The sequence below is a fragment of the Petaurus breviceps genome, unplaced genomic scaffold (genome assembly GCF_028583685.1).
Source record: "Petaurus breviceps papuanus isolate PSGF00001 unplaced genomic scaffold, PetGlider_PUasm1.0 90779, whole genome shotgun sequence".
In the NCBI taxonomy this organism is placed as follows: Eukaryota; Metazoa; Chordata; class Mammalia; order Diprotodontia; family Petauridae; genus Petaurus; species Petaurus breviceps.
In genome coordinates, this window is record NW_027187344.1 from 8087723 (window position 1) to 8099367 (window position 11645).

An 11645-nucleotide genomic window follows, 5' to 3' on the forward strand; every position below is an offset into this window, starting at 1 on the left:
GAGAGAGAGAGAGAGAGAGAGAGAGAGAGAGAGAAAGAGAGACTGTCTTTTATAGAAAATAGGATTTGAGTTGAGTCTTGATGGAAGCTAAGTCAGAGTTACACTTTAAGAAAATCATTTTTTCCAGTTGTATGGAAGTTAGATTGGAGTGGAGAGAAACTTGAGGCAGTAAGACTAATTAAGAGGTCATTAAGTTAAAGGTGATGAGGCCTAGAACTAGGGTGGTTGTGGGTAAAGAGAGGCATGTAGGAAGGATGTTAAGGTGGAAATGACAAGATTTGGCAGCTTATTGGATATGTGGGGAGAATGAGGAATTGAGGATGAAACTAAGGTTAAAAACTTAGATGACTAGAAATAAGGTGGTACCCTTGCCAGTAAAAGGAAACTCAGAAGAGGGGAGGGTTTGGGGGAAAAGAAAATGAGTTCTGGTTCTGGACATTTTGAGTTTGAGATGCCTGTGAGACGTCTAGTTTGAGATATACAAAGGACAGTTAGTGTGGCAGGAGTGGAGAGAGACTAGGGCCGAATGTATAGATCTGGGAATTGTTTACATAGAGCTGATAATTGAAGTCTTGAAGAGAATCTTATGGATAAACCTAAATAACTTCTTTCTCAAGATTTGTTTAGAGAGGACAGATTCTGTTTTTCCAACCAATCATCCAACCAACAAATGTTTAAGTGACTACAAATGCCAGGCACAGTGCCTGGCTGAGCACACAGTGAAATGAGACAGGGTTGTGCCTTTGAGAGAACCTTTGGGTGATCCCTGAACCTCTTTCAGGTCCTGAATTGTATCCTTTCATATCCCCCAAGTTTTAAACTTGGGTTTATAAAACAACAGCCTTAAAGTATAAGAAAAGGGAGATGGAGCCAAATGGCTGTCCATTTGAAAAACTGTCTGGGGATTTTAGTGGATTGTAAGTTCACTAAGAATCAATAGTAAAGCATGGAGCAGAAAATCAGAAAAGCTTGTGATCTTAGGTATATTAAGTGCTGGAGAGGTGATAATGTGATTGTACCTTCACTCCCCAGATCACATCCGGAGTAGTATTGTCAGTTAATGTGTGCTAAGAACTGGGACACAAAGAAAGGCAAAAACTAGCCCTGGTCTTAAAGAGATCACAGTCTAATCAATGGGGGAGGTAACCTGCAAACAACGACATGCAAACAGGGTACATATAGGATAAGCTGGAAATAACCATCTATTCTGTATATCATAGTAGAAGAAGGACCTTGATAAGCTGGGGAGTGTTCAGAAGAGGTCAGCCAGGATGGCAAGTGGCCTCAAGTGTGAGGCCATAATACAGTGTGAGGACTGCTTGAAGAAACTGAGATGCTTAGCCCAGAGAAGAAAGGATTTAAGTGACATATGATAGATTTTCCATCATGTGAAATGCTACTGTGAACTTGTTTGGAGGAGTGAATAAGAGGTACCATTGCTGGCTATATATTTCTCATCTCATCAGGAATCTAGGTGAACTCAGAAGAAAAGATATGCAGACACTGGCCAATAAGCTGAACTGTTTACAGGATGCTAGAGTGTAGCTTCTGCTGAGACACTCAAATCTCATTTCCTTCTCTCTTTTCTCAATACCTGCTACCCTAGTATACCTTATTACAGTCTGCCAAATTATGTTTGTTGTTGCTGTTAAGCCATGTCAGATTATTTGTGGCCCCATTTGGGATTTTCTTGGCAAAGATACTGGAGTGGTTTTCTATTTCCTTCTCCAACGCATTCTGCAGATGAGGAAACTGAGACCAACAGGGTTAAGTGACTTGCCCAGGATCAAGAAGCCATGAACTGTATGAGGCACATTTGAACTCATGAAGACGAGTCTTCCTGACTCCAGGCCTGGCACTCTATCCACTGCACCATCTAGCTACCCAGCCCAAACTATTGTAGGTTTCTTTCTTTGAGTCTTCCTGACTTCACTCTTTCTTCCAATTCATCATTAATAGCACTGCTAGGATAATCTTTCTTATACTGTTCTTGCTACTTTTCTGTTCAACAATCTTCAGTGGTTCCTGTTGCTTCTAGGATAAAATGCAAATATTCCAGCTTGGCATTTAAACCCTTCACTCTCTGACTCCTCAGCCCTCACAGTGGCTCCCTGTGATCTCTAGCATCAAATACCTTTTCAACTTCCTTATGTATTATTCACCCTTCCTGCCCTCTACAATCCAGTCAAACTGACTTTCTATCTGTTCTTAGTGAACAGGGCACATCACCTCCAAAGAAGCACCTTTGAGTTGATTAATCCCTAAGACTTCCTGATAGAATCTCATAGAATCCCTCTCTTTCTTTAAAGTGCATAGTTCACAACATCTTTCCTGATCTCCCCTAATATTAGTCCCTCCCTCACAAGATAATTATATCTTGTGTTTATTTTGCATTTATTCTACATATATTTATCCTGTACGTCCTTATGTATGCACACATTGCCTCCTTGATATAACATGAGCCCCTGAGAGCAGGGAATATTTCATTTTTTGTATTTATATCCATAGCAAAAAGTGCCTGACACATAGTAGGTACTTAATAAATGTTTGATTGATTGAGAAGTGCAAAAAATGTTTGCTCTCTGTCTCTTTTGAATTCAGTCTTCATTGTCTTTGGCTTATTTTCCTTTTCATATTGCTGTAGTCAACAGATTATTGACTTCACTGTCATCACTTCACCTAAGGCTTTCCACATTTCCTTATGTTCTTCATATTTATCTTTTAGGTACTTCTAGCATTCTAATTCATTGACATCTTCAATCATTAGACTTCCAGGTTGACTGTGACTGACCATGTCACTCCCCATGGCCAGAAGCTTTCATGGCTCCTTATTGCTGCCTCAAGGATAACATTAATCCTTCTGTTTGGAATTTAAAGTCCTTTTCGATTTGGCTCCAACCAAGTTTTCCAGGATTCCATGATTACCCATGATGCTCTCTCACACACTATATTCTGGGCAAATTGGGGACTTGCTCCATCTCTCACACAGCAATGTTCTCTTTCTTCCTATGGGTCTCTTGAAACACTTTTCCTGATTATTCCAGTTGTTAATACCCCCCTGAAATTTCTTTGTATTTGTTTTGTGTATCTCTTGTATTTACATATATTTACATGCTGTATACTTCAATAGAATATTGTTTCTGCTTTCATATTTGTAGGTGATTCATAAATGCTTATTGGTAAATGATCATATAGTAGGTGATTAATAAATGTTTAATGATTGGTTGATTGATTAAGGGCATGAACTGTCTGGTTTTTGTCTTTTTCCCCTAGTGCCTAGCACAAACTCAAGGACATAGTAGACATTTGATAAATGTTTGCTAAATTAAATAGAACTTTTTATTACAAATAGAAGAGATATGAACATTTTTCAACAGATATATCTTTTTCTCCCCCTTTTCATAAGGTCTTTGAGATTAACAATAGAATTGTTGGATCAAATGGTATGACACTTTTGTGAAGGGAAAGGGAATAAGCATTTCTATAGTACCTAGTATATTCTAAGAATTGTACTGAATGCTTTTTACAAAAAGCATCTCATTTGACCCTCACAGTAACCCTGGATGGTAGGTGCTGTTATTATCCCCATTTACAGTTGGGAAACTGACTTGCCCAGGGTCTCACAGCTAGTAAATGTCTGAGGCTGGATTTGAATTCAGATTCTATCCTGAAGTTGTGGCCTGACATGGGGAATGGTGGCTACAGTTGGCTGGGAGATTTGCTGGATAAGACTTCAAAGTTTCTTGGACGACTAACCCAATATGAACAGCTGCTCTACTTTTCTCTCCCCCTCCCCCAGCCCCAATTACTTTGTTTTGTTTTTTATTTGCTTCTCTGCATGCATGCTGTTTCCCCCAGAAAAATGTAAGCTTCTGGAGGGCAGAGACTGGTTCATTTTATGTCTTTGCATAAGCACTATGCACAATGCCAGGTACATAGTAGGCACTTAATAAAGGTCTGTTTAAAATTGTATTGAATAGTCACATCTTGGAAGTGAGGCCTTATTCCCAAGTCATAACGCATCATGCTTTTCATCTGTCTTCCACGTCTATTTAGGCTGCAGATGGAGATCAGGGTGAGAGCAGAGTTCGTTTTTCCCCCATTCTCCTGGTGGCTTACAACTGACTTCTAGCCAAATGAACAGGGAAGCAGGAGGCAGCTTTTCAAGTCCAAAGCAGGTGCACAAGGAATTGGCAGCTGCCCATAGGTTCAGAGGTTAAGAGGAGGAACCACTTACTGATCAGGGCCAGCCCACATGGAGCATCTGGTGTTTGTAACGGGCAGCTCGGACAGGTAACTTCATCCAGAAAGAAAGACAAGTTAGATTTTATAATAGGACATTTCAACCACAACATCTCCATTCAATTGTGTTAAAACCCCCAAAGTGCCTCCAGAAGATTCAGTTTCAGAAAACTGAACATGAGCTGAAAGGAGGGAGGGAGAAACCTTGGAAAGAATGGCTGTAAATAGGTGGTGATTTCTGAAGTTCCGTGCATAAACCAAAAGTTCATGAGTTCTCCAGCACTTTAATTAACCCCTGAAAGGCTACAATGCTTGCTTGGAAGACTCACCGAGTGGCTTATCTAGGGAATGGAAGCTTCTTTATTTCCAGTATATCTCTCCATCTGTGCTTGAGAAGACAATAGGGGCAATCCAACAGGAATAAAAAATTTTGCAATCTTATAATTGTTATATAATAACCATGCAAAGTCTTGCTCCTTATTATTAGAATAATTTTCTCAGTAACAATTAAAGGTAATCCTCATGATCTTAACAATGACCTTCAAACTTTTGGGAGTAATTAGACTGAGGTCACCTGCTGATTTGTGTTATCACTGAGGACAGAAAAGCAAAAAATATTAGCCTTAAAACTGCAGGAGGAAGAATTAGGACAGATATGGCTGTAGTGTGCTATGGGTTGAAGCCAAGGGTTGGCAACCTTTCAAAAATAGCATGCCAAAGTCCTGCAGCATGTGGGGGTGGGGATGATGGTGACTCCATGCTAAATCAGGAAAGATTGAACTTCGGGGCCAACTCTTGTGTCAGACCATCTTTGGCTTTTGCAAATCATGGGGGGGCAGGTAGAGCAGCAGGAATTCATCCACTAAAACTAGCCGACTCTTTTTGGCACATGTCTCTAAGGCGGCCAGTCTCAAGTCTAGGTTTTAATACCATCTAGATGGCTGGACTCTACCAGGATTTTACAACCTTCAGTCTGTCCTGGAGCTTGATGCTATAGAAATTCGTGCCACTAAACACGTTTACATGGTTGCACATCTATATATAACCTATATATTGGATTGCTTCCATCTTGGGGAGAGGGGAGGGCAGGGAGGAAGAAAAATTTGGAATTCAAAATCTTATCAAAAATGAATGTTGAAAACTATTTTTACATGTAATTGGAAAAAATAAAATACTATTTACAAAAAAAGAGAGAGAAATCAGTGCCACTGATTTCTACACTGTCTTCTTCTCCTGCTTTGTGAGTCATAGGCCCTTTTATCAGTTGTGAGTGGTGTATGTGGTATCCTCCATTTTAATAAAAAAATTGTTGATGATAATAGAGGTAGTGACTAGATCTGTGATTTCATTGTTGTAGGGTTCTACATTCTCCATTGGTTCTCTGGGAGGAACTTCCACTAGTGTATATGAGCACCTTCTCTGAAAACGAGTTTTAGAGAATTGCTTGGGGTCACTGAAAAGTTAAGTGATTTGTCCAGGGTCCCAGTGCCACTAATATATCAATGATAGGACTTGAACTCAGGTCATTCAAAGTCCGAGAACAGCTTTCTCTCATGCACAAGGAGAAGAATTAAGGGATATTACCAAAGTTTTCTTCCCCTTTCAGGAGGATTGTCACAAGGCTTCTAAGGAATCCCCTTGACCCCTGCTTCTAGCTCAGTCTCTGTCCATATGAGCACACTGCTTTCCTCTTCTCCATAGAGCTAAACCTACAAGAACCTCAGTTTTGACTGAGAAGGAACAGAGGCTCCAGGAATCCCAGGCTTACCTCTGGGGAGAGAACAAGGGCTCAGCCTTTCCTTACCTTATCGAAGGGTACAAAAACCATTTTGTTCATTACAAATGAAGAGAAGATACGATTTTAAATGCCACATTTTGACTGTATATGCTGGGCAGACCAGGGCCTCAATGATCAGTTGTACCAAATAATACATATGATTTTGGAGCTATTTGAAGCCAAGCAAGCTGAAAACATTGTGCACCAAAGGGCGGCCAACAGCAGCCTGCACGCAATCTAAATCACTTCCCCCTCCCTCTCCTGGGTGAGTATGTTGATTCATATTTAGGGCAATTTCCCTTACTGTAACACCACAGAAGTGAGTGGGCACAGGCTTTGCCTAGAGAAGCCATTTCCCATCTTAATGACTTCCAGTCAAGGAGCAGCATACATAAAGGCCAATGTGACGGGCTTGTTGAGGTTGGATCTCTGCAGCAAATTGGTCCCAGCCCATTGATATTCCAGTCCTGGCTTCCTGGAAGAAATATCTTAGATCTGTATCCCCTACTTTATCTCTCTTTCTACTGGCTCATAATGCCAGCAGGGTGAGGGAAGGGAGAGCAGATCAATCTATCTTTAGAGTCAGAGTCAATGGCAAACCTAAAATGTGTTCTAGAAGGCAGCCCCTCATCATCTCCAGCCTGGACCACTGAAGTAGCCTCTGAGCCGGACTTTCTGTTCTAAGTCTCTCCCCTCTCCAGTTCATCCTCCACACAGCTGCCAAGTGGATTATTTGGAAGGTCTGACCATATCACCTCACTAATCAATAAACCCTAATGCCTCTCTCCCTCTTACATAGAGTCCTATTAAGCAATAAGTTCAATATAATGCCACTTTCAAAGCCTTTTACAACCTCACTCTATAACACTTTATATACGTGTGTGTACGTGTATATATGTATATATTTGTGTGTATAAACTGACTGTGTATATATGATATATATGTATCTATTTCTCCTTATTATATATCATTCCCCATCCTGCATGTGTATTTCTGTCTGTCTGTCTTTTATCTCTGTCTGTCTGTCTATCTCTCTCTCTATCTGTCTGTCTATCTATCTATATCTCCTTATTACATATCATTCCCCATCCTGCACTACGCCATCTTGCCAAAGGACTTCCTGCCATTCCTTACATTCTGTCACTCTGACTCTTGAAATCTGGCATGCATTCCCACCACTTCTCTGCCTCTTAGAATTCCTTCAAATCCCTTAGTTTCCTTCAAAACTGCTCAAGCAACACCTTTTACACAAAAAGTTTCCTGACAATAATAATAGCTAGCATTTATGTAATGCTTTAAGGCTGGCAGCACCTTACATACATTTTTGTAATTTAATCCTGAAAACAACCCTGTGAGGTAGGTGCTATTATTATCTCCATTTTACAGATAACGAAACAGAGACTGAAAGTGGGTAAATGATTTGCCCAGCATCACACAGCTAATAAAGTGACTGAGGCAAGATTTGAATGGAATGCTTCCTGACCTCAAGTTTTATAGTTTATCCACTAGAGTAGGGGCTCTTAAATGTGTGTGTGTGTGTGTGTGTGTGTGTGTGTGTGTGTGTGTGTGTGTAAGGATCCCTTTAGCATGCTGGTGAAGCCTCTGGACATTTTCTCACAATAATGTTTTAAATGCATAAAATAAAATATGTAGTCTTAACAAACTAAATTATATTGAAATCTATCTATCTATCTATCTATCTATCTATCTATCTATCTATCTATCTATCTATCTATCTATCTATCTATCTATCTATCTCATGGACCCATGCTTAAGGATCCCTGCACCAGAGCCACCCTCCTGCAATGAGAGTATAAGAGATAAGGTTAGGTAGGGCGCTCACCAGATTATACTAAGGAATTGAACTCAGGTCATCTTGTTTCTAGTGCCCTGCCCATCCAATTTACCTTGTATTGACTGAATTTGGCATATATGTATATGTTGTCTCCTCTGATAGAATGTAAGCTGCTAGAGGACAGGGAATTTTATTTTTGCATCCCTAGAACCTAGCACAATACCTGGCACACACTGGAGTAGATACTTAAATGGTTGTTGATTGTTTTATGTTGCACAAACAGTACATGTTACAAGAGTTTAAGGGAGTAAAGATCCCAATTGGCTGGAGGTGAGTGGGGAAGACCTAAAGCTGGACTTTGAAAGAATTTAGAGGAACAATAAGAGGTTTTTGGGCAGAAGGGAGCAAAGCCTAAAGAGACAAAGGCTTAGGGCAGGTGTAAGCCGGTAACCAGCTTTCAGCACAACACACTTTGAAATTTAATTTGCATTATTATAATTTATTTCACCACTTTCTTAAGTCTAGACAATCAACAAAACAATAAATCAAGCCTTGATTTGTAGGATCCGAAGTGTAAATGCTCACACTGAAAATTTAATAATTGACTCTCCAGAGACTGTATGAATTGGCTCCAGGGCACTTTGGTGTGAACTATAGGGTGAAAAAACAATGAAGAGACCCCTTGGTGAAGTGTTCTGTAGGGAAAGCAATGACAGGTAAGGTTATGTAAGGTGTCGACCAGATTATACTAAGGAAATGAACCCAGGTCATATTGATTCTTGAGGAAGATTTTCATCTCCATTGGCTGTGCTATCTCAAGATAATGGTTGAGTCAACAAACATTTATTAACAGTTTATTAGGTACCAGACACTATGTAAAGAGCTGGGAATGCAAATACTAGCAAAAAGGAAAGAAGTTCATATTCTAATTTAACATGACTGGCACCTAAAAATGGAGATTCCAGGGGCAGTTAGGTGGTGCAGTGAATAGAGCACTGGCCCTGGAGTCAGGAGGACTTGAGTTCAAATCCGGCCTCAGACACTTAACACTGACTAGCTGTGTGACCTTGGGCAAGTCACTTAACCCCAATTGCCCTGTCTTCTCCCCTCTAAAAATAAAAAAGGAGATTCCAGGAGGTAAGGGGCATGGTCACATGATCAAAGGGGAGCTATACCTCACTCTGCCCAAGAGGTGTGGGTAAGAATTAGCCAATAGTCAGTGGTTTCTGAAAATTTGGGTATAAAGCAGAACTTTTGCAAGTTGAGCACTATTTGATCATTTTTTTTCTTTTTATTTTAGAAATGTCCTTTGTTTCTGACTCTTCATCAGGTGATAAAACTTCCTAAAACTCTGGTTTTAAGATTCTTTCCCAACAATAACCAAAATAGTTAATTTTCTCTCACTAACATTTACATACTCATGGCCTTTCAAATAAAAGGAATTCAAAATATGTTTACTGAAGGAACAAATGAAATGATGAATTCAACTTAATTCAATTCAACAAGTATTTGTGAAGCCCCTTTCCCCCATGCCTGGAGTGGTCTCCTTGCTAACCTCTGACTCTTAGAATTCTGAGCTCCTTTTAAGACTCTGCTCAAGAGTCTTTCTTCCTGCAGAAAGCAATCTCTTCTCCCCTTCCTCTTCCCAATTCTGTCCTCCTCTCCCCGCTTCTTCCCCTCTAAAGCTACCCTCCATATACTCTGTACTGAGCTTGTATGTATAGGTCTTCCTCAGTAAAATGTAAGCTCCTTGAGGGCAGGGATTTTGCCTTTCTTTAAATCCTAATCCTTGGCACAGCATTGATTGATTGAATGAGAGGCTGGGGTGGTGGGGATAGCAAAAAGAGCCTTGAATTTAGAATTGGAGGACCTGAGTTTAAATCTCGTTTGACTCTTCCACTAAGATTTTAAGTAAGCTCCTTTCTATTCCTGGGTCTTCACTTCATCTGTAGAAAAACAAGGGATCATGGTTTCTAAAGTCCCTTTAAAAAGCCTTTGAATGAATGAAAAGCACTGATCCAGGCAGTGGATCCTTTGGTAAACTGAACAATCCTTTTAAATGTAAATCATTGTTCTCCAGCACAACAAGTTCCCAAAGAAGAAGTATAGTTTCCTTGCTGATCTAATCAGGAAGGTAGCTTCAGTATCCTGGGTCTTGCCTTTAGGGGACAACTTTGGTCACGTCTTCTTCCTCTTCACCATTCTTTAGGGCAAACGTTCTCTCCCAGGTTTCAGAGGGAATGACCTGCTCCTACAAGACAACTACCCTAGAAGCCCAGTTAGGGGGAGGGTTTCAATTAAGGGTAACAAGAATACAACAACAGAATGAAAATTTTCTGTTTGTTGAGAGGAAGTGAGGGAGGAAAAGCCAGAAACTGGGTAACTAAGGAGTAGGCCCCCTGGGGCTGTGTAGTTAACATCCTGGCTGGGGAAGGACCAGCTCTGGGCAATAACTTTGCTCCCCTTCCACTCCCACTCCTTCTGCTGCATCCGGCTGGTTGCCTGAAGGTCATATGATTGAGGGATAGAATGGTTGTTAGAAATCATTCTAGTCCAACTTGGCCATTTTACAGATGAGGAAACCAAGGCCCAGAAAGACTAAGTCATACATGTTTTAACATATTTTTGGACTCCAAATATAGTGCACTTCCATACATTTAGTTACCCCACAGAATAACTTCTCTTTTGAAGGAGCAACCTTTTTATTTTACCTTTTAAAATTTTATTTTGCCTTATATCTCTAGTATAAAAGAAAAAAGAAAGAAAAAGAGAAACAAGACCCCTACAACAAGTGTGCATAGTCAAGTAAATTCATCCCCACATTGGACATATTTAAGACTTACTCATCTCACTCTGTATGTCTAGTCCACCACCTCTGTCAGGAAGTGGGCAGCATTCTAAGTTACTGGCCCTCTGGAATCATGGTTGATCACCTTGCTGATCAGAGTTCTTAAGGGTTTCAAAATTGTAGTAAGAGTTTCTATTTCTGCTCACTTTGGTCTTCATCAGTTTAAAGTGAGATTCAAGTGACACCTGCTCCCGTCACCCCACTCTTGTTTGTAGAATTTTTTACTTATAGTCCTTGGTTATGTGAAATACATGCCCTGCCATTACTTCTCTTTTTTTCCCTATTGTTTCCTTTTCCCCTTTCCATTTTCTTTATTCTTTTGAGATCATCGCAGCATAACAAATCATTCCCAGGCCCTCCACCTTATTTGACTTCTCATATGTCTGTTGACATGATAGTTTTCAGGGGTGTTTGCATCATCCCCCTCTCTCCACTAGAAAGTAACCACTTTATCCTTATAAATCTTTTCTGATTGCTCCTTTTTATTTGTCTTTTTATGTTTCTTTTTGCTTTCATGTTTGTATTTCAAAGTTTCTAATTAGCTGTGGTCTTTTCAGTAGGAATGCTTGGAAGGAAGCCCTCTATTTCATTAAATATCCATTTTCCTGTGCCTATAGGATTATACTAATTTTGGGGGGGGGTAAGTTATTCTTTATTATAAACCTCTAGAGGTTTATTATATTATATTATAGGCTTGACCAGCATGCTAAAGGGGTCACACACACACGCACATGTACGCACACACACACAAATTCAAGAGCCCCAACTTTAATGGATAAACTGTAAGACTTACATACTCTTTACTTTTTTTAATGATATCTTTTAAAACTTGTGTGATCCTGACTGTGGTTCTTGAGTCAAGATTGAGTACTTGTACTTTCTTTCTGGTAGCTTGAAGTACCTTTTTTTCTTCCTGATCTGGAAATTTTAGATTTTGGTGATGATGTTCTTGGGAATTTCATTTTGGGGTTTCTTTTAGGAAG